The sequence below is a fragment of the Phyllobates terribilis genome, unplaced genomic scaffold (genome assembly GCF_046119375.1).
Source record: "Phyllobates terribilis strain yellow unplaced genomic scaffold, ASM4611937v1 Scaffold_38__1_contigs__length_12584779, whole genome shotgun sequence".
Taxonomy (NCBI): domain Eukaryota; kingdom Metazoa; phylum Chordata; class Amphibia; order Anura; family Dendrobatidae; genus Phyllobates; species Phyllobates terribilis.
In genome coordinates, this window is record NW_027362798.1 from 1686608 (window position 1) to 1708717 (window position 22110).

At 43.8% G+C, this 22110-nt stretch overlaps 12 non-coding genes and 1 pseudogene across 12 annotated transcripts; all 13 read left to right on the top strand.

Moving 5' to 3' along the window:
* Positions 1 to 641: 641 nt before the first annotated feature.
* On the top strand, positions 642 to 832 carry LOC141183751 (U2 spliceosomal RNA). The gene has a single exon (XR_012258574.1). It is a non-coding gene; the product is annotated as a U2 spliceosomal RNA (small nuclear RNA).
* Positions 833 to 1947: 1115 nt separating this feature from the next.
* On the top strand, positions 1948 to 2138 carry LOC141183752 (U2 spliceosomal RNA). Its single transcript, XR_012258575.1, has one exon. It is a non-coding gene; the product is annotated as a U2 spliceosomal RNA (small nuclear RNA).
* Positions 2139 to 3253: 1115 nt separating this feature from the next.
* On the top strand, positions 3254 to 3444 carry LOC141183753 (U2 spliceosomal RNA). Its single transcript, XR_012258576.1, has one exon. It is a non-coding gene; the product is annotated as a U2 spliceosomal RNA (small nuclear RNA).
* A 1112-nt stretch (positions 3445 to 4556) lies between these two features.
* LOC141183213 (U2 spliceosomal RNA) lies at positions 4557 to 4747 on the top strand. Its single transcript, XR_012258212.1, has one exon. It is a non-coding gene; the product is annotated as a U2 spliceosomal RNA (small nuclear RNA).
* A 1115-nt stretch (positions 4748 to 5862) lies between these two features.
* Positions 5863 to 6053, top strand: LOC141183754 (U2 spliceosomal RNA). The gene has a single exon (XR_012258577.1). It is a non-coding gene; the product is annotated as a U2 spliceosomal RNA (small nuclear RNA).
* Positions 6054 to 7168: 1115 nt separating this feature from the next.
* LOC141183755 (U2 spliceosomal RNA) lies at positions 7169 to 7359 on the top strand. Its single transcript, XR_012258578.1, has one exon. It is a non-coding gene; the product is annotated as a U2 spliceosomal RNA (small nuclear RNA).
* A 1112-nt stretch (positions 7360 to 8471) lies between these two features.
* On the top strand, positions 8472 to 8662 carry LOC141183756 (U2 spliceosomal RNA). The gene has a single exon (XR_012258579.1). It is a non-coding gene; the product is annotated as a U2 spliceosomal RNA (small nuclear RNA).
* Positions 8663 to 9780: 1118 nt separating this feature from the next.
* LOC141183758 (U2 spliceosomal RNA) lies at positions 9781 to 9971 on the top strand. The gene has a single exon (XR_012258581.1). It is a non-coding gene; the product is annotated as a U2 spliceosomal RNA (small nuclear RNA).
* A 1115-nt stretch (positions 9972 to 11086) lies between these two features.
* On the top strand, positions 11087 to 11277 carry LOC141183165 (U2 spliceosomal RNA). Its single transcript, XR_012258168.1, has one exon. It is a non-coding gene; the product is annotated as a U2 spliceosomal RNA (small nuclear RNA).
* Positions 11278 to 17668: 6391 nt separating this feature from the next.
* Positions 17669 to 17856, top strand: LOC141183340 (U2 spliceosomal RNA). The gene has a single exon (XR_012258322.1). It is a non-coding gene; the product is annotated as a U2 spliceosomal RNA (small nuclear RNA).
* A 1115-nt stretch (positions 17857 to 18971) lies between these two features.
* LOC141183554 (U2 spliceosomal RNA) lies at positions 18972 to 19063 on the top strand (annotated as a pseudogene).
* Positions 19064 to 19857: 794 nt separating this feature from the next.
* LOC141183429 (U2 spliceosomal RNA) lies at positions 19858 to 20039 on the top strand. Its single transcript, XR_012258386.1, has one exon. It is a non-coding gene; the product is annotated as a U2 spliceosomal RNA (small nuclear RNA).
* A 1115-nt stretch (positions 20040 to 21154) lies between these two features.
* Positions 21155 to 21345, top strand: LOC141183721 (U2 spliceosomal RNA). Its single transcript, XR_012258547.1, has one exon. It is a non-coding gene; the product is annotated as a U2 spliceosomal RNA (small nuclear RNA).
* Positions 21346 to 22110: the final 765 nt, after the last annotated feature.

The window sequence follows — 22110 nt, forward strand, 5'->3', positions numbered from 1 at the left end:
ATGCCTTTTCTGAAACGTTGTCTCCTTCTGCTGGAACAATGACTTCTTTCATTTAATGCCTGCAGACTATAAAAGAGAACCCAACCCAAAAAGTTTGGTTGATTAGTCTGTGGCATTCTGTTAAACTGTTGCTTATGGCGGTCTCTGTGAGCTTCTCAGCGACATTCAGCCAGCCAGGTATCCTGCCTGCAGTAGATGGAATGTGGCAATGGAACGCTGGCTGCGCGTGTCATAATAGGCTCTGAGCCTTTATATACCTGTGCACAGCAGCAGCCACCTTCAGTCTGCTGCTGGACAGCCAGCAGCAGCAGCAGCAGGAGAGGTATGTAATCAGGAGCCCTCCTGCTAAGGGTAGACAGCTGCTCGTTCCACCCCACCCCCCGCCTTAATTGGTTCTCCTCCCTTCCAACGGTGTTGAGGCGGGTGGGAACAGCAGGGGGTGAAGGTGCTGTGTTTAAAGAGGTGGAGTTATGCAGATCTAAAACGCGTGGATTGCAGCAGCAGCAAGCCGAAAAGTGCAGGCATGTAAGGGATCTAGAGGTTGACAACATGTCTTCTTAACGGGAGTCCAGGAGCTCATCTCCACAAATGGACTTTTCAGGATCCTTGGGTGGCTCCGTAGTTTGAAACCAATTCTGGTTATCGCTTCTCGGCCTTTTGGCTAAGATCAAGTGTAGTATCTGTTCTTATCAGTTTAATATCTGATACGTCCCCTATCTGGGGACCATATATTAAATGGATTTTTAGAACAGGGAGATGGAAAAAGAGCTTGCTCTGTCCACTCCACGCATTGACCTGGTATTGCAGTATCTCCAGGACCGGTGCACCCCTTCATTAATGCAGTTTCTAAAATCAGAAAGAATTGAATTCAATGTTTTTTGTTCATTTTGCTTGTTTGTCGGATTTTGGGATGGACTCTTTGGCTTTGCTTTTCTTCTCCTCATTGGATTTTTCATGTTCAAAGTTGCAGAAGCCAGATTACAAGCTCATTTTGGTTCAACTTCAGCAACTGTGCATTGCATTGCCATGTAATGTGATGCAATGCTATCTTTCTAGCTCTCCCTTTTTACTTCCTTTTGGATAAACAGACATATTAGGCAAGCATTTTGGAGCTTTCACCTAAATAACTACAGGTGGTGAGATAAGCTGCACAATATAATTGACCTTTCAGTATATTGTTGCACACACACCATCTATTTAGCAAATGCCCTTGTTATCAACAGCAGCCTTTTAAACTCACCTGAGCTAACAGGTATGTGCGCTGGTTACTCTGCTGCGCTTAAAATTTCTTTTTTGGTTTGCTACAATGCCTTTTCTGAAACGTTGTCTCCTTCTGCTGGAACACTGACTTCTTTCATTTAATGCCTGCAGACTATAAAAGAGAACCCAACCCAAAAAGTTTGGTTGATTAGTCTGTGGCATTCTGTTAAACTGTTGCTTATGGCGGTCTCTGTGAGCTTCTCAGCGACATTCAGCCAGCCAGGTATCCTGCCTGCAGTAGATGGAATGTGGCAATGGAACGCTGGCTGCGCGTGTCATAATAGGCTCTGAGCCTTTATATACCTGTGCACAGCAGCAGCCACCTTCAGTCTGCTGCTGGACAGCCAGCAGCAGCAGCAGCAGGAGAGGTATGTAATCAGGAGCCCTCCTGCTAAGGGTAGACAGCTGCTCGTTCCACCCCACCCCCCGCCTTAATTGGTTCTCCTCCCTTCCAACGGTGTTGAGGCGGGTGGGAACAGCAGGGGGTGAAGGTGCTGTGTTTAAAGAGGTGGAGTTATGCAGATCTAAAACGCGTGGATTGCAGCAGCAGCAAGCCGAAAAGTGCAGGCATGTAAGGGATCTAGAGGTTGACAACATGTCTTCTTAACGGGAGTCCAGGAGCTCATCTCCACAAATGGACTTTTCAGGATCCTTGGGTGGCTCCGTAGTTTGAAACCAATTCTGGTTATCGCTTCTCGGCCTTTTGGCTAAGATCAAGTGTAGTATCTGTTCTTATCAGTTTAATATCTGATACGTCCCCTATCTGGGGACCATATATTAAATGGATTTTTAGAACAGGGAGATGGAAAAAGAGCTTGCTCTGTCCACTCCACGCATTGACCTGGTATTGCAGTATCTCCAGGACCGGTGCACCCCTTCTTTAATGCAGTTTCTAAAATCAGAAAGAATTGAATTCAATGTTTTTGGTTCATTTTGCTTGTTTGTCGGATTTTGGGATGGACTCTTTGGCTTTGCTTTTCTTCTCCTCATTGGATTTTTCATGTTCAAAGTTGCAGAAGCCAGATTACAAGCTCATTTTGGTTCAACTTCAGCAACTGTGCATTGCATTGCCATGTAATGTGATGCAATGCTATCTTTCTAGCTCTCCCTTTTTACTTCCTTTTGGATAAACAGACATATTAGGCAAGCATTTTGGAGCTTTCACCTAAATAACTACAGGTGGTGAGATAAGCTGCACAATATAATTGACCTTTCAGTATATTGTTGCACACACACCATCTATTTAGCAAATGCCCTTGTTATCAACAGCAGCCTTTTAAACTCACCTGAGCTAACAGGTATGTGCGCTGGTTACTCTGCTGCGCTTAAAATTTCTTTTTTGGTTTGCTACAATGCCTTTTCTGAAACGTTGTCTCCTTCTGCTGGAACACTGACTTCTTTCATTTAATGCCTGCAGACTATAAAAGAGAACCCAACCCAAAAAGTTTGGTTGATTAGTCTGTGGCATTCTGTTAAACTGTTGCTTATGGCGGTCTCTGTGAGCTTCTCAGCGACATTCAGCCAGCCAGGTATCCTGCCTGCAGTAGATGGAATGTGGCAATGGAACGCTGGCTGCGCGTGTCATAATAGGCTCTGAGCCTTTATATACCTGTGCACAGCAGCAGCCACCTTCAGTCTGCTGCTGGACAGCCAGCAGCAGCAGCAGCAGGAGAGGTATGTAATCAGGAGCCCTCCTGCTAAGGGTAGACAGCTGCTCGTTCCACCCCACCCCCCGCCTTAATTGGTTCTCCTCCCTTCCAACGGTGTTGAGGCGGGTGGGAACAGCAGGGGGTGAAGGTGCTGTGTTTAAAGAGGTGGAGTTATGCAGATCTAAAACGCGTGGATTGCAGCAGCAGCAAGCCGAAAAGTGCAGGCATGTAAGGGATCTAGAGGTTGACAACATGTCTTCTTAACGGGAGTCCAGGAGCTCATCTCCACAAATGGACTTTTCAGGATCCTTGGGTGGCTCCGTAGTTTGAAACCAATTCTGGTTATCGCTTCTCGGCCTTTTGGCTAAGATCAAGTGTAGTATCTGTTCTTATCAGTTTAATATCTGATACGTCCCCTATCTGGGGACCATATATTAAATGGATTTTTAGAACAGGGAGATGGAAAAAGAGCTTGCTCTGTCCACTCCACGCATTGACCTGGTATTGCAGTATCTCCAGGACCGGTGCACCCCTTCTTTAATGCAGTTTCTAAAATCAGAAAGAATTGAATTCAATGTTTTTTGTTCATTTTGCTTGTTTGTCGGATTTTGGGATGGACTCTTTGGCTTTGCTTTTCTTCTCCTCATTGGATTTTTCATGTTCAAAGTTGCAGAAGCCAGATTACAAGCTCATTTTGGTTCAACTTCAGCAACTGTGCATTGCATTGCCATGTAATGTGATGCAATGCTATCTTTCTAGCTCTCCCTTTTTACTTCCTTTTGGATAAACAGACATATTAGGCAAGCATTTTGGAGCTTTCACCTAAATAACTACAGGTGGTGAGATAAGCTGCACAATATAATTGACCTTTCAGTATATTGTTGCACACACACCATCTATTTAGCAAATGCCCTTGTTATCAACAGCAGCCTTTTAAACTCACCTGAGCTAACAGGTATGTGCGCTGGTTACTCTGCTGCGCTTAAAATTTCTTTTTTGGTTTGCTACAATGCCTTTTCTGAAACGTTGTCTCCTTCTGCTGGAACACTGACTTCTTTCATTTAATGCCTGCAGACTATAAAAGAGAACCCAACCCAAAAAGTTTGGTTGATTAGTCTGTGGCATTCTGTTAAACTGTTGCTTATGGCGGTCTCTGTGAGCTTCTCAGCGACATTCAGCCAGCCAGGTATCCTGCCTGCAGTAGATGGAATGTGGCAATGGAACGCTGGCTGCGCGTGTCATAATAGGCTCTGAGCCTTTATATACCTGTGCACAGCAGCAGCCACCTTCAGTCTGCTGCTGGACAGCCAGCAGCAGCAGCAGGAGAGGTATGTAATCAGGAGCCCTCCTGCTAAGGGTAGACAGCTGCTCGTTCCACCCCACCCCCCGCCTTAATTGGTTCTCCTCCCTTCCAACGGTGTTGAGGCGGGTGGGAACAGCAGGGGGTGAAGGTGCTGTGTTTAAAGAGGTGGAGTTATGCAGATCTAAAACGCGTGGATTGCAGCAGCAGCAAGCCGAAAAGTGCAGGCATGTAAGGGATCTAGAGGTTGACAACATGTCTTCTTAACGGGAGTCCAGGAGCTCATCTCCACAAATGGACTTTTCAGGATCCTTGGGTGGCTCCGTAGTTTGAAACCAATTCTGGTTATCGCTTCTCGGCCTTTTGGCTAAGATCAAGTGTAGTATCTGTTCTTATCAGTTTAATATCTGATACGTCCCCTATCTGGGGACCATATATTAAATGGATTTTTAGAACAGGGCGATGGAAAAAGAGCTTGCTCTGTCCACTCCACGCATTGACCTGGTATTGCAGTATCTCCAGGACCGGTGCACCCCTTCTTTAATGCAGTTTCTAAAATCAGAAAGAATTGAATTCAATGTTTTTTGTTCATTTTGCTTGTTTGTCGGATTTTGGGATGGACTCTTTGGCTTTGCTTTTCTTCTCCTCATTGGATTTTTCATGTTCAAAGTTGCAGAAGCCAGATTACAAGCTCATTTTGGTTCAACTTCAGCAACTGTGCATTTCATTGCCATGTAATGTGATGCAATGCTATCTTTCTAGCTCTCCCTTTTTACTTCCTTTTGGATAAACAGACATATTAGGCAAGCATTTTGGAGCTTTCACCTAAATAACTACAGGTGGTGAGATAAGCTGCACAATATAATTGACCTTTCAGTATATTGTTGCACACACACCATCTATTTAGCAAATGCCCTTGTTATCAACAGCAGCCTTTTAAACTCACCTGAGCTAACAGGTATGTGCGCTGGTTACTCTGCTGCGCTTAAAATTTCTTTTTTGGTTTGCTACAATGCCTTTTCTGAAACGTTGTCTCCTTCTGCTGGAACACTGACTTCTTTCATTTAATGCCTGCAGACTATAAAAGAGAACCCAACCCAAAAAGTTTGGTTGATTAGTCTGTGGCATTCTGTTAAACTGTTGCTTATGGCGGTCTCTGTGAGCTTCTCAGCGACATTCAGCCAGCCAGGTATCCTGCCTGCAGTAGATGGAATGTGGCAATGGAACGCTGGCTGCGCGTGTCATAATAGGCTCTGAGCCTTTATATACCTGTGCACAGCAGCAGCCACCTTCAGTCTGCTGCTGGACAGCCAGCAGCAGCAGCAGCAGGAGAGGTATGTAATCAGGAGCCCTCCTGCTAAGGGTAGACAGCTGCTCGTTCCACCCCACCCCCCGCCTTAATTGGTTCTCCTCCCTTCCAACGGTGTTGAGGCGGGTGGGAACAGCAGGGGGTGAAGGTGCTGTGTTTAAAGAGGTGGAGTTATGCAGATCTAAAACGCGTGGATTGCAGCAGCAGCAAGCCGAAAAGTGCAGGCATGTAAGGGATCTAGAGGTTGACAACATGTCTTCTTAACGGGAGTCCAGGAGCTCATCTCCACAAATGGACTTTTCAGGATCCTTGGGTGGCTCCGTAGTTTGAAACCAATTCTGGTTATCGCTTCTCGGCCTTTTGGCTAAGATCAAGTGTAGTATCTGTTCTTATCAGTTTAATATCTGATACGTCCCCTATCTGGGGACCATATATTAAATGGATTTTTAGAACAGGGAGATGGAAAAAGAGCTTGCTCTGTCCACTCCACGCATTGACCTGGTATTGCAGTATCTCCAGGACCGGTGCACCCCTTCTTTAATGCAGTTTCTAAAATCAGAAAGAATTGAATTCAATGTTTTTGGTTCATTTTGCTTGTTTGTCGGATTTTGGGATGGACTCTTTGGCTTTGCTTTTCTTCTCCTCATTGGATTTTTCATGTTCAAAGTTGCAGAAGCCAGATTACAAGCTCATTTTGGTTCAACTTCAGCAACTGTGCATTGCATTGCCATGTAATGTGATGCAATGCTATCTTTCTAGCTCTCCCTTTTTACTTCCTTTTGGATAAACAGACATATTAGGCAAGCATTTTGGAGCTTTCACCTAAATAACTACAGGTGGTGAGATAAGCTGCACAATATAATTGACCTTTCAGTATATTGTTGCACACACACCATCTATTTAGCAAATGCCCTTGTTATCAACAGCAGCCTTTTAAACTCACCTGAGCTAACAGGTATGTGCGCTGGTTACTCTGCTGCGCTTAAAATTTCTTTTTTGGTTTGCTACAATGCCTTTTCTGAAACGTTGTCTCCTTCTGCTGGAACACTGACTTCTTTCATTTAATGCCTGCAGACTATAAAAGAGAACCCAACCCAAAAAGTTTGGTTGATTAGTCTGTGGCATTCTGTTAAACTGTTGCTTATGGCGGTCTCTGTGAGCTTCTCAGCGACATTCAGCCAGCCAGGTATCCTGCCTGCAGTAGATGGAATGTGGCAATGGAACGCTGGCTGCGCGTGTCATAATAGGCTCTGAGCCTTTATATACCTGTGCACAGCAGCAGCCACCTTCAGTCTGCTGCTGGACAGCCAGCAGCAGCAGCAGCAGGAGAGGTATGTAATCAGGAGCCCTCCTGCTAAGGGTAGACAGCTGCTCGTTCCACCCCACCCCCCGCCTTAATTGGTTCTCCTCCCTTCCAACGGTGTTGAGGCGGGTGGGAACAGCAGGGGGTGAAGGTGCTGTGTTTAAAGAGGTGGAGTTATGCAGATCTAAAACGCGTGGATTGCAGCAGCAGCAAGCCGAAAAGTGCAGGCATGTAAGGGATCTAGAGGTTGACAACATGTCTTCTTAACGGGAGTCCAGGAGCTCATCTCCACAAATGGACTTTTCAGGATCCTTGGGTGGCTCCGTAGTTTGAAACCAATTCTGGTTATCGCTTCTCGGCCTTTTGGCTAAGATCAAGTGTAGTATCTGTTCTTATCAGTTTAATATCTGATACGTCCCCTATCTGGGGACCATATATTAAATGGATTTTTAGAACAGGGAGATGGAAAAAGAGCTTGCTCTGTCCACTCCACGCATTGACCTGGTATTGCAGTATCTCCAGGACCGGTGCACCCCTTCTTTAATGCAGTTTCTAAAATCAGAAAGAATTGAATTCAATGTTTTTTGTTCATTTTGCTTGTTTGTCGGATTTTGGGATGGACTCTTTGGCTTTGCTTTTCTTCTCCTCATTGGATTTTTCATGTTCAAAGTTGCAGAAGCCAGATTACAAGCTCATTTTGGTTCAACTTCAGCAACTGTGCATTGCATTGCCATGTAATGTGATGCAATGCTATCTTTCTAGCTCTCCCTTTTTACTTCCTTTTGGATAAACAGACATATTAGGCAAGCATTTTGGAGCTTTCACCTAAATAACTACAGGTGGTGAGATAAGCTGCACAATATAATTGACCTTTCAGTATATTGTTGCACACACACCATCTATTTAGCAAATGCCCTTGTTATCAACAGCAGCCTTTTAAACTCACCTGAGCTAACAGGTATGTGCGCTGGTTACTCTGCTGCGCTTAAAATTTCTTTTTTGGTTTGCTACAATGCCTTTTCTGAAACGTTGTCTCCTTCTGCTGGAACACTGACTTCTTTCATTTAATGCCTGCAGACTATAAAAGAGAACCCAACCCAAAAAGTTTGGTTGATTAGTCTGTGGCATTCTGTTAAACTGTTGCTTATGGCGGTCTCTGTGAGCTTCTCAGCGACATTCAGCCAGCCAGGTATCCTGCCTGCAGTAGATGGAATGTGGCAATGGAACGCTGGCTGCGCGTGTCATAATAGGCTCTGAGCCTTTATATACCTGTGCACAGCAGCAGCCACCTTCAGTCTGCTGCTGGACAGCCAGCAGCAGCAGCAGGAGAGGTATGTAATCAGGAGCCCTCCTGCTAAGGGTAGACAGCTGCTCGTTCCACCCCACCCCCCGCCTTAATTGGTTCTCCTCCCTTCCAACGGTGTTGAGGCGGGTGGGAACAGCAGGGGGTGAAGGTGCTGTGTTTAAAGAGGTGGAGTTATGCAGATCTAAAACGCGTGGATTGCAGCAACAGCAAGCCGAAAAGTGCAGGCATGTAAGGGATCTAGAGGTTGACAACATGTCTTCTTAACGGGAGTCCAGGAGCTCATCTCCACAAATGGACTTTTCAGGATCCTTGGGTGGCTCCGTAGTTTGAAACCAATTCTGGTTATCGCTTCTCGGCCTTTTGGCTAAGATCAAGTGTAGTATCTGTTCTTATCAGTTTAATATCTGATACGTCCCCTATCTGGGGACCATATATTAAATGGATTTTTAGAACAGGGAGATGGAAAAAGAGCTTGCTCTGTCCACTCCACGCATTGACCTGGTATTGCAGTATCTCCAGGACCGGTGCACCCCTTCTTTAATGCAGTTTCTAAAATCAGAAAGAATTGAATTCAATGTTTTTTGTTCATTTTGCTTGTTTGTCGGATTTTGGGATGGACTCTTTGGCTTTGCTTTTCTTCTCCTCATTGGATTTTTCATGTTCAAAGTTGCAGAAGCCAGATTACAAGCTCATTTTGGTTCAACTTCAGCAACTGTGCATTGCATTGCCATGTAATGTGATGCAATGCTATCTTTCTAGCTCTCCCTTTTTACTTCCTTTTGGATAAACAGACATATTAGGCAAGCATTTTGGAGCTTTCACCTAAATAACTACAGGTGGTGAGATAAGCTGCACAATATAATTGACCTTTCAGTATATTGTTGCACACACACCATCTATTTAGCAAATGCCCTTGTTATCAACAGCAGCCTTTTAAACTCACCTGAGCTAACAGGTATGTGCGCTGGTTACTCTGCTGCGCTTAAAATTTCTTTTTTGGTTTGCTACAATGCCTTTTCTGAAACGTTGTCTCCTTCTGCTGGAACACTGACTTCTTTCATTTAATGCCTGCAGACTATAAAAGAGAACCCAACCCAAAAAGTTTGGTTGATTAGTCTGTGGCATTCTGTTAAACTGTTGCTTATGGCGGTCTCTGTGAGCTTCTCAGCGACATTCAGCCAGCCAGGTATCCTGCCTGCAGTAGATGGAATGTGGCAATGGAACACTGGCTGCGCGTGTCATAATAGGCTCTGAGCCTTTATATACCTGTGCACAGCAGCAGCCACCTTCAGTCTGCTGCTGGACAGCCAGCAGCAGCAGCAGCAGCAGGAGAGGTATGTAATCAGGAGCCCTCCTGCTAAGGGTAGACAGCTGCTCGTTCCACCCCACCCCCCGCCTTAATTGGTTCTCCTCCCTTCCAACGGTGTTGAGGCGGGTGGGAACAGCAGGGGGTGAAGGTGCTGTGTTTAAAGAGGTGGAGTTATGCAGATCTAAAACGCGTGGATTGCAGCAGCAGCAAGCCGAAAAGTGCAGGCATGTAAGGGATCTAGAGGTTGACAACATGTCTTCTTAACGGGAGTCCAGGAGCTCATCTCCACAAATGGACTTTTCAGGATCCTTGGGTGGCTCCGTAGTTTGAAACCAATTCTGGTTATCGCTTCTCGGCCTTTTGGCTAAGATCAAGTGTAGTATCTGTTCTTATCAGTTTAATATCTGATACGTCCCCTATCTGGGGACCATATATTAAATGGATTTTTAGAACAGGGAGATGGAAAAAGAGCTTGCTCTGTCCACTCCACGCATTGACCTGGTATTGCAGTATCTCCAGGACCGGTGCACCCCTTCTTTAATGCAGTTTCTAAAATCAGAAAGAATTGAATTCAATGTTTTTTGTTCATTTTGCTTGTTTGTCGGATTTTGGGATGGACTCTTTGGCTTTGCTTTTCTTCTCCTCATTGGATTTTTCATGTTCAAAGTTGCAGAAGCCAGATTACAAGCTCATTTTGGTTCAACTTCAGCAACTGTGCATTGCATTGCCATGTAATGTGATGCAATGCTATCTTTCTAGCTCTCCCTTTTTACTTCCTTTTGGATAAACAGACATATTAGGCAAGCATTTTGGAGCTTTCACCTAAATAACTACAGGTGGTGAGATAAGCTGCACAATATAATTGACCTTTCAGTATATTGTTGCACACACACCATCTATTTAGCAAATGCCCTTGTTATCAACAGCAGCCTTTTAAACTCACCTGAGCTAACAGGTATGTGCGCTGGTTACTCTGCTGCGCTTAAAATTTCTTTTTTGGTTTGCTACAATGCCTTTTCTGAAACGTTGTCTCCTTCTGCTGGAACACTGACTTCTTTCATTTAATGCCTGCAGACTATAAAAGAGAACCCAACCCAAAAAGTTTGGTTGATTAGTCTGTGGCATTCTGTTAAACTGTTGCTTATGGCGGTCTCTGTGAGCTTCTCAGCGACATTCAGCCAGCCAGGTATCCTGCCTGCAGTAGATGGAATGTGGCAATGGAACGCTGGCTGCGCGTGTCATAATAGGCTCTGAGCCTTTATATACCTGTGCACAGCAGCAGCCACCTTCAGTCTGCTGCTGGACAGCCAGCAGCAGCAGCAGCAGGAGAGGTATGTAATCAGGAGCCCTCCTGCTAAGGGTAGACAGCTGCTCGTTCCACCCCACCCCCCGCCTTAATTGGTTCTCCTCCCTTCCAACGGTGTTGAGGCGGGTGGGAACAGCAGGGGGTGAAGGTGCTGTGTTTAAAGAGGTGGAGTTATGCAGATCTAAAACGCGTGGATTGCAGCAGCAGCAAGCCGAAAAGTGCAGGCATGTAAGGGATCTAGAGGTTGACAACATGTCTTCTTAACGGGAGTCCAGGAGCTCATCTCCACAAATGGACTTTTCAGGATCCTTGGGTGGCTCCGTAGTTTGAAACCAATTCTGGTTATCGCTTCTCGGCCTTTTGGCTAAGATCAAGTGTAGTATCTGTTCTTATCAGTTTAATATCTGATACGTCCCCTATCTGGGGACCATATATTAAATGGATTTTTAGAACAGGGAGATGGAAAAAGAGCTTGCTCTGTCCACTCCACGCATTGACCTGGTATTGCAGTATCTCCAGGACTGGTGCACCCCTTCTTTAATGCAGTTTCTAAAATCAGAAAGAATTGAATTCAATGTTTTTTGTTCATTTTGCTTGTTTGTCGGATTTTGGGATGGACTCTTTGGCTTTGCTTTTCTTCTCCTCATTGGATTTTTCATGTTCAAAGTTGCAGAAGCCAGATTACAAGCTCATTTTGGTTCAACTTCAGCAACTGTGCATTGCATTGCCATGTAATGTGATGCAATGCTATCTTTCTAGCTCTCCCTTTTTACTTCCTTTTGGATAAACAGACATATTAGGCAAGCATTTTGGAGCTTTCACCTAAATAACTACAGGTGGTGAGATAAGCTGCACAATATAATTGACCTTTCAGTATATTGTTGCACACACACCATCTATTTAGCAAATGCCCTTGTTATCAACAGCAGCCTTTTAAACTCACCTGAGCTAACAGGTATGTGCGCTGGTTACTCTGCTGCGCTTAAAATTTCTTTTTTGGTTTGCTACAATGCCTTTTCTGAAACGTTGTCTCCCTCTGCTGGAACACTGACTTCTTTCATTTAATGCCTGCAGACTATAAAAGAGAACCCAACCCAAAAAGTTTGGTTGATTAGTCTGTGGCATTCTGTTAAACTGTTGCTTATGGCGGTCTCTGTGAGCTTCTCAGCGACATTCAGCCAGCCAGGTATCCTGCCTGCAGTAGATGGAATGTGGCAATGGAACGCTGGCTGCGCGTGTCATAATAGGCTCTGAGCCTTTATATACCTGTGCACAGCAGCAGCCACCTTCAGTCTGCTGCTGGACAGCCAGCAGCAGCAGCAGCAGGAGAGGTATGTAATCAGGAGCCCTCCTGCTAAGGGTAGACAGCTGCTCGTTCCACCCCACCCCCCGCCTTAATTGGTTCTCCTCCCTTCCAACGGTGTTGAGGCGGGTGGGAACAGCAGGGGGTGAAGGTGCTGTGTTTAAAGAGGTGGAGTTATGCAGATCTAAAACGCGTGGATTGCAGCAGCAGCAAGCCGAAAAGTGCAGGCATGTAAGGGATCTAGAGGTTGACAACATGTCTTCTTAACGGGAGTCCAGGAGCTCATCTCCACAAATGGACTTTTCAGGATCCTTGGGTGGCTCCGTAGTTTGAAACCAATTCTGGTTATCGCTTCTCGGCCTTTTGGCTACGATCAAGTGCTTTATTGCAGGAGATTGTGGTTGAAGGGCACTCGGGTACCCCTCTCCTTGGCCTGGCAGGATCGTCCACTTTGGTGGACTTAACCTGCTTGCTGCTATTAGGGAGAGGGCTTAGTCCCAGGGTAACGAGTTGCGATCCCCCAGCTTCCAGGTGTTTTTCGCTGCAAGAACACTGGGAGCGCAGATTGCAAGCGGCTGCAATTTGCAACCTTGTTGCCTTTTTCCATGGAGGTTGACCCTAACCTCGTGCCTCTTTATGCGAGGCTAAAAAACTCTATCCGAGTTCACTTCACGGCGGGTGGCTCGGATATGAGGAAATTAGGGTATGTAGTCCAGGACGTGCTCAGGAACCTTCTTGGCGTACAAAGGAATGAAATTCTCTCCATCCAGGATTATCCCAGAAGAGGTGACTATGACATCACATTCACCGGAGAAGGTATTTTTAGAGATGTACTAGAAAAGTTAAAAAAAGTTGAAAATAGTCCTGTTTTGAAAGGGATACAAATTGTTGAGCACGTCCTGGATGAGGTAAGACTGGTTATTGTAAAAATATTTTCGCCCTTTGTTTCTGCTCCAGAAGTAATGTCATTTCTAGCAATTTATTTTAAAAGTGTTAAATGTATTGGGAAGATATTAAACGAATATAACATATGGACATCTAAGTGGAAATTCCTTGTGAAGTGTACAAGAGATCCAAATACACCAGGTGGTATACGGCTCCCCCCTGCCCGTTTCAAAATTGGGCAAACAAATGGGGATTTCTTCTTTTCTGGGATGCCAGTATATTGCAGAAATTGTGGGCGCTATGGTCATTCAAAAGAAAACTGTCATGTATCATGTAGAAATTGTGCTAGTGAAGAACATGAGACAAAAGAATGCCCTAAGGAAAAGAAATGCAGTTTTTGCCAGACTCCAGGTCACTTTTATTTTTCTTGCCCTCACAGATTTCGGGAAGATGAGCAAAAGGGGAAGTCCAAGACGTCCGACCAAGGACCAAAAGATCAGACCACCCCTCAGGAGGAGGAACAACAACCTGGAGCCTCTGGAGACAATAAGGGCGTACCAAATAGTGAAGTGTCTCCAGAGTCTATGACAGGTAAAATACCAAATCCCAAAACCTGGCTGCAGGACCTGCGGGAGTCCAAAAGGAGGGCTGAGAAGGAGCAGAAGGGCACTACTGGTAAGGTCAAAAGGGACCGGCAAAAGGCCGACACAGAAGCCCATGCCCAGTCTGGGTCTCCTAGTGCTGAGGGCGCTGAGTGGATAAAGGTGGGTCCTAAGAAAAAGAAAAAGGGTGGTTCGGAGGAGGCAGCAGGAGGTGAACAGATGGACACTTCTCCAGAAGGGGACGTGGACGCTGGACCCTCAGGGGTTTCGGTCTCCGCTGCTACAGGTGGGGACCGGGATCTTGCTGCCTCTGAAGAGTCAGAGGCTCTGCCTTGTGCGCAACCTCCTCCTTTAGGACGACCTTCTACAGGTCAAACAGGGGCGTCGGAACCCCTCGGGGACCCACCTGATGAGGAACTGCATGGCCAGCCAATGGAGACCCAGCGGGTTCTGCCAGCCAGCCCTCCGAGCTATGCCAGTGTAGCGTCGGGTTTATATAAATGTGGTAATCTTTCCTCCTCCACGGAGACTCTCGTGACGATACTATCAGATGAGGAGGGAGGCGCAAGCCCAGTGGTCTGATCAGGTTCATCGGACAGGTAAATCCGTTGCTCTTAGTTACCTAAGTATAAATTTCTACATTTTCTAATGATGGCTGAACTCAAAGGTATTTCCCTCAACGTGAGAGGCATAAAATCTAACACGAGAAGAACTGCTCTTTTTAATTTTTTTACGTGTTTTACTGCATCTGTATTTTTTCTGCAAGAATGTAATATCCCACATGAAATGTCATATCAAAAATATAAAGATGAGTGGAAGTGTGGGCCATCTGTCTGGTCCGGATCGAATGCTGCAGGATCAGCGGGTGTAGCCATACTTTTTAAAGGGAACGTTTTAATTGATTTTATTCAGGAAATTTTACCAGGTCGTATTTTATTAGTGAAAGCTTTTATTGATGGTATTAGATGGCAGTTTTTAAATTTTTATGGATCCCCAGAGAAAAATGAAAGAGCCGAAATGCTTGATCTTTTACCATTATTCATTAATAACTCTGAACCTTTTATCTTAGCAGGGGATTTTAATTGTGTTTTAAAAGGTGAAAACCGGCGCTCCAGCTCTGTAAGCAGGAACTACGATAAAACCTCAGGTATGCTACATGATATAGTCAAAGATGCTAAATTGATAGACATATATAAAGAGTGTCATAGTGACAGCCCAGAGGACGCCGGTTTCACTTGGAGCAATGCTAATTGTAGCTCTAGGATTGATTTTATTTTTGGTTCAGATAAAACAATACCTGCCAAATGTGAAGTTTTAACTAATATATTTTCAGACCATAAACTTTTATCCTTTACCATAAAAGTAAATGACAACAAAAAATGTGGTAAGAAAAGCTGGAAAATGAACGTATCCCTTTTAACCGACCCGCAGATTTTATCAGATTTTATTGAGTTTTATAGGAAATGTAGAAAAGGGAAAAAAACAAATGAGACTATGAGTGTATGGTGGGATAGAATGAAAGTAAAAATAAAAGACTTTTTTATTAAAAAGAGTATATGTAGAGCCAAAGAAAAATATGAAGAATATAGAATTTTAAATACCCGCCTACAAACATTATTTAAGCTCAGAGACAATGGGATAGATGTACAACTTGATATTTCAAATTTAAAAGAAGAGATTTCAAAATGGCTAGAACAAAAAGGAAAAGAGATAATTTTTCGTTCTAGAGTACAACATATAGAAGAAAATGAAAAGTGTTCCAGATATTTTTTTAGGAAAAATAAAAAAGAAAAAGTGATAATTGACCATATAGATGGTGAGAATAATATAAAAAATATGCTGGGTAAAGTTGAGGTTTTTTTTTCTAATCTTTTTAATGGAAAAAATATAGATAATAAATTAATGGATGATTCGCTGCAAGGACTAACAGCTGTTTTAGATCCCGCATCCCAAGAGTTTTTATCCCAAGTTTTAACGGAACAAGAAGTGTTAAAAACTATTAAAAGTTTTAAAACTGGAAAGGTCCCTGGTCCTGATGGCATCCCAATAGAATTTTATGTATGTTTTTATGATATTTTAAAAGATGATTTGTTTTATTTGTTTACTGAGGTTTTTAATAATAAGGTTTTATTAAATTCCTGGAAGAAAGGTGAAGTCTCCCTCCTATACAAAAAAGGCGATAAATCAAAATTAGAAAACTGGAGACCAATAACACTTTTAAATTGTGACTATAAAATAATGGCTAAAATTTGTGCAAATCGTCTAAAAGAAGTCATCAGCAAAGTTATTCATTCTAATCAAGTGTGTGGGGTGCCGGGGCGCAGTATATGGGACAATCTGAATTTAGTGAAAGACTGTATTGAGGATGTGAAAGACAGAAAGGGGAAAATGGCGATTTTATCTATTGATTTTGAAAAAGCATTTGACCGTGTCTCACACTTTTATCTTTTTAAAGTTTTAGAGAAAATGGGCATACCAGAAGGGTTTTTACTATCGCTTAAAGCATTTTACAAGGATTGTACAAGTAAGATTTTAGTGAATGGTTTTAAGACACAAGAGGTATTTTTACGGTCAGGGGTGAAACAGGGATGCCCTCTGTCCCCCCTACTGTTTATCTGTGCACTGGAACCAATGTTATGTGCAATACGCCAAAATAAACAGATATGCGGTGTCCCTCTGCCTGGAAGCGGTGGTTTGGAGGCCAAGGTTGTAGGCTACATGGATGACGTGGCGGTCTTGTGTACAGATGCACCATCACTTACGGCCACTCTCCATCAAGTGCAATCCTTTTGTCTAGCTTCTGGTTTTAAAATCAATTTTAATAAGTGTAACATTTTAAGTGTTGGGGAGATGATTTTACGTGATGTACCAATTAATGTCTCCGAATCCATTTCCATTTTAGGTATATCATTCACTGAAAATAATGATGGTTATAATAGTTGGGAAACAGTTACACAGAAAATAAATACGAAAATATGTATGTGGAACATGAGGAGACTTACAATGGAGGGTAAAGTATTGGTTTTAAAGATGGTGATTTTACCTCTTTTATTGTATCTTAGCATGGTTTTCCCCCCGCCTGTTAATGTTTTAAAAAAGATAACCAAAACCTGTTTTACCTTCTTTTGGAACTCAAAAATGGAAAAGCTGAAAAGAGAAATCATGATGAAATCAAAAGTAAAAGGTGGTAAAGATTTTCCAGATTTTAATAGGTTTCTTTTAATCCATCTGTTCGTTTACTGTTTTAATGCCCTTTTTAAGAATCACTATTGGTCCTTTTTTATGCGTTTTAATACAGGATTTTTTATGAGAAAGTTTGGATGGTATGAAGTTAATATATCTGTGCCCCATGCTTTTAATTTGTCGACGCATTATGAGATTTTAAGGAAAATAGTGTCCGATTTTAATTTAGGGACTAAGAAAATAGAGGAATTAAGAAATAGTAAGAAACTAATTAAAGAAATACGTAAAAGTGAGGAAATATGTAATGTTGACAGATATGATGATGACAAATCTATGTCTATCTGGAAAATGATTAACGTTTTTTATCTTTTTAATGAACAGAGAGATCTGGCTTGGAGTTGCATGCACCGCTGTCTTCCTTGCCGGGCATTCCAATACAGAAGAGGATTTGTGAGGTCTGCCATCTGCCCAAGAGCCGGATGCCAAGACGAGGAAACGGTGGAACATCTATTATGGACATGTAATTTTGCAAAGGATTTCTGGAGAAGACTGCTCCCCCTACTGGAAAGGGTGGCAGACCTCAAGGACTTTACATATAAAACTGTGCTATACGGACTTATGGAATGCCCCACAATGGACCAGTACACAATGGCTTGGAAGACAGTGAACTGCGCCAAGTCATCTCTCTGGAAAGCGCGCAACATTGCTATTTTTAAACAAGATGTTTTATCAGTGAATGATGTTTTAAGTTTATGTTTATGTGAAATGTATACTTATTATTTAATTGACAAAAAGAAGAATGTACATATTTCCAAAAAATGGCTTGTTGACCAATGGAACCTAATTATTTAAAATCTTTGTATATTTTTGTTTTGTAAATTTCATTTGTCTTTTAACGTTTGGTATTTGTGTAATTATGCTTGTAATTTGTTAAAGTTTTAATAAACGGTTTTATCCCTCTGCAGGGGATAGCCAAATTAAAAAAAAATCTGTTCTTATCAGTTTAATATCTGATACGTCCCCTATCTGGGGACCATATATTAAATGGATTTTTAGAACAGGGAGATGGAAAAAGAGCTTGCTCTGTCCACTCCACGCATTGACCTGGTATTGCAGTATCTCCAGGACCGGTGCACCCCTTCTTTAATGCAGTTTCTAAAATCAGAAAGAATTGAATTCAATGTTTTTTGTTCATTTTGCTTGTTTGTCGGATTTTGGGATGGACTCTTTGGCTTTGCTTTTCTTCTCCTCATTGGATTTTTCATGTTCAAAGTTGCAGAAGCCAGATTACAAGCTCATTTTGGTTCAACTTCAGCAACTGTGCATTGCATTGCCATGTAATGTGATGCAATGCTATCTTTCTAGCTCTCCCTTTTTACTTCCTTTTGGATAAACAGACATATTAGGCAAGCATTTTGGAGCTTTCACCTAAATAACTACAGGTGGTGAGATAAGCTGCACAATATAATTGACCTTTCAGTATATTGTTGCACACACACCATCTATTTAGCAAATGCCCTTGTTATCAACAGCAGCCTTTTAAACTCACCTGAGCTAACAGGTATGTGCGCTGGTTACTCTGCTGCGCTTAAAATTTCTTTTTTGGTTTGCTACAATGCCTTTTCTGAAACGTTGTCTCCTTCTGCTGGAACACTGACTTCTTTCATTTAATGCCTGCAGACTATAAAAGAGAACCCAACCCAAAAAGTTTGGTTGATTAGTCTGTGGCATTCTGTTAAACTGTTGCTTATGGCGGTCTCTGTGAGCTTCTCAGCGACATTCAGCCAGCCAGGTATCCTGCCTGCAGTAGATGGAATGTGGCAATGGAACGCTGGCTGCGCGTGTCATAATAGGCTCTGAGCCTTTATATACCTGTGCACAGCATCAGCCACCTTCAGTCTGCTGCTGGACAGCCAGCAGCAGCAGCAGCAGGAGAGGTATGTAATCAGGAGCCCTCCTGCTAAGGGTAGACAGCTGCTCGTTCCACCCCACCCCCCGCCTTAATTGGTTCTCCTCCCTTCCAACGGTGTTGAGGCGGGTGGGAACAGCAGGGGGTGAAGGTGCTGTGTTTAAAGAGGTGGAGTTATGCAGATCTAAAACGCGTGGATTGCAGCAGCAGCAAGCCGAAAAGTGCAGGCATGTAAGGGATCTAGAGGTTGACAACATGTCTTCTTAACGGGAGTCCAGGAGCTCATCTCCACAAATGGACTTTTCAGGATCCTTGGGTGGCTCCGTAGTTTGAAACCAATTCTGGTTATCGCTTCTCGGCCTTTTGGCTAAGATCAAGTGTAGTATCTTTCGAAAAGGCGGTTTTGGATGTTGGCCGCCCTAGTAGATTGATACATTATGCACACTGGGGTTTAGGCGCTTGTTAGTACGCCAGGTGGCTAATATAGTCATCTGGTGGAAAGCATGGCCCCCCAGGATCGACGCCATTGGGCCGGGGAAGATCGAAAGCCCGAAGTGTGAAGTGCCCCAGGAGTGGTGACCCTGGGGTGCCTTAACTCACTGGGATTGGGAACCCCACTTGAGTTTATGGCACATTTGCACAAGCACTTCAAATTTTCTTTCTTCGCACACACCCTTATTCCGGGCCTTCTGGCCTTAGGATGGGGAATTTTTCAATTCCCGGTCGAAGGTCCGGGCAGTATTATACTGTGAAACCTTCACTATTTATTTAATTTCTTTGTCACTGTGTGTCCACTTATTCACGTGTGTCACGTCCTACTAGGATTTTGTCGGGATGCGGTTCCCTTACGGGTTCCTCTCTTGGCAGGTCTAGGGGGGGAGTGTGTGGCCATCAGGTTCCGCTCCCCCCTGAACCCCCCTGGCTCTCCTCTTTCGGGAGGAGAGCGTTGTTGGCTCCCCTCTTCCGGGAGGGGAGCACAGTCTTTGGCTCCCAGTGCCTTGCTCGGGTGAGAACTCGGGCAGGTGCTGGGGGTAAGATTGGGTCGCCTCTGGCTTCGGCTGGAGGTGGCTTTTTGTCCCTGTTCCTCGCTGTGGCCTTTTGGCTCGGAGGGACGGGGAATGGTTTGGGGGACCCTTCTCCTTTTGGAGAGGGTTTCAAGAAGACCAGCATCCTAGTGCACTTTTTTTGTGGCACTTGTCACTTTTTTAAGCGCACTCGGGTTTTGTACACGAATTCGGGCTTTCAAAAAAAAAAAAAAAAAATCTGTTCTTATCAGTTTAATATCTGATACGTCCCCTATCTGGGGACCATATATTAAATGGATTTTTAGAACAGGGAGATGGAAAAAGAGCTTGCTCTGTCCACTCCACGCATTGACCTGGTATTGCAGTATCTCCAGGACCGGTGCACCCCTTCTTTAATGCAGTTTCTAAAATCAGAAAGAATTGAATTCAATGTTTTTTGTTCATTTTGCTTGTTTGTCGGATTTTGGGATGGACTCTTTGGCTTTGCTTTTCTTCTCCTCATTGGATTTTTCATGTTCAAAGTTGCAGAAGCCAGATTACAAGCTCATTTTGGTTCAACTTCAGCAACTGTGCATTGCATTGCCATGTAATGTGATGCAATGCTATCTTTCTAGCTCTCCCTTTTTACTTCCTTTTGGATAAACAGACATATTAGGCAAGCATTTTGGAGCTTTCGCCTAAATAACTACAGGTGGTGAGATAAGCTGCACAATATAATTGACCTTTCAGTATATTGTTGCACACACACCATCTATTTAGCAAATGCCCTTGTTATCAACAGCAGCCTTTTAAACTCACCTGAGCTAACAGGTATGTGCGCTGGTTACTCTGCTGCGCTTAAAATTTCTTTTTTGGTTTGCTACAATGCCTTTTCTGAAACGTTGTCTCCTTCTGCTGGAACACTGACTTCTTTCATTTAATGCCTGCAGACTATAAAAGAGAACCCAACCCAAAAAGTTTGGTTGATTAGTCTGTGGCATTCTGTTAAACTGTTGCTTATGGCGGTCTCTGTGAGCTTCTCAGCGACATTCAGCCAGCCAGGTATCCTGCCTGCAGTAGATGGAATGTGGCAATGGAACGCTGGCTGCGCGTGTCATAATAGGCTCTGAGCCTTTATATACCTGTGCACAGCAGCAGCCACCTTTAGTCTGCTGCTGGACAGCCAGCAGCAGCAGCAGCAGGAGAGGTATGTAATCAGGAGCCCTCCTGCTAAGGGTAGACAGCTGCTCGTTCCACCCCACCCCCCGCCTTAATTGGTTCTCCTCCCTTCCAACGGTGTTGAGGCGGGTGGGAACAGCAGGGGGTGAAGGTGCTGTGTTTAAAGAGGTGGAGTTATGCAGATCTAAAACGCGTGGATTGCAGCAGCAGCAAGCCGAAAAGTGCAGGCATGTAAGGGATCTAGAGGTTGACAACATGTCTTCTTAACGGGAGTCCAGGAGCTCATCTCCACAAATGGACTTTTCAGGATCCTTGGGTGGCTCCGTAGTTTGAAACCAATTCTGGTTATCGCTTCTCGGCCTTTTGGCTAAGATCAAGTGTAGTATCTGTTCTTATCAGTTTAATATCTGATACGTCCCCTATCTGGGGACCATATATTAAATGGATTTTTAGAACAGGGAGATGGAAAAAGAGCTTGCTCTGTCTACTCCACGCATTGACCTGGTATTGCAGTATCTCCAGGACCGGTGCACCCCTTCTTTAATGCAGTTTCTAAAATCAGAAAGAATTGAATTCAATGTTTTTTGTTCATTTTGCTTGTTTGTCGGATTTTGGGATGGACTCTTTGGCTTTGCTTTTCTTCTCCTCATTGGATTTTTCATGTTCAAAGTTGCAGAAGCCAGATTACAAGCTCATTTTGGTTCAACTTCAGCAACTGTGCATTGCATTGCCATGTAATGTGATGCAATGCTATCTTTCTAGCTCTCCCTTTTTACTTCCTTTTGGATAAACAGACATATTAGGCAAGCATTTTGGAGCTTTCACCTAAATAACTACAGGTGGTGAGATAAGCTGCACAATATAATTGACCTTTCAGTATATTGTTGCACACACACCATCTATTTAGCAAATGCCCTTGTTATCAACAGCAGCCTTTTAAACTCACCTGAGCTAACAGGTATGTGCGCTGGTTACTCTGCTGCGCTTAAAATTTCTTTTTTGGTTTGCTACAATGCCTTTTCTGAAACGTTGTCTCCTTCTGCTGGAACACTGACTTCTTTCATTTAATGCCTGCAGACTATAAAAGAGAACCCAACCCAAAAAGTTTGGTTGATTAGTCTGTGGCATTCTGTTAAACTGTTGCTTATGGCGGTCTCTGTGAGCTTCTCAGCGACATTCAGCCAGCCAGGTATCCTGCCTGCAGTAGATGGAATGTGGCAATGGAACGCTGGCTGCGCGTGTCATAATAGGCTCTGAGCCTTTATATACCTGTGCACAGCAGCAGCCACCTTCAGTCTGCTGC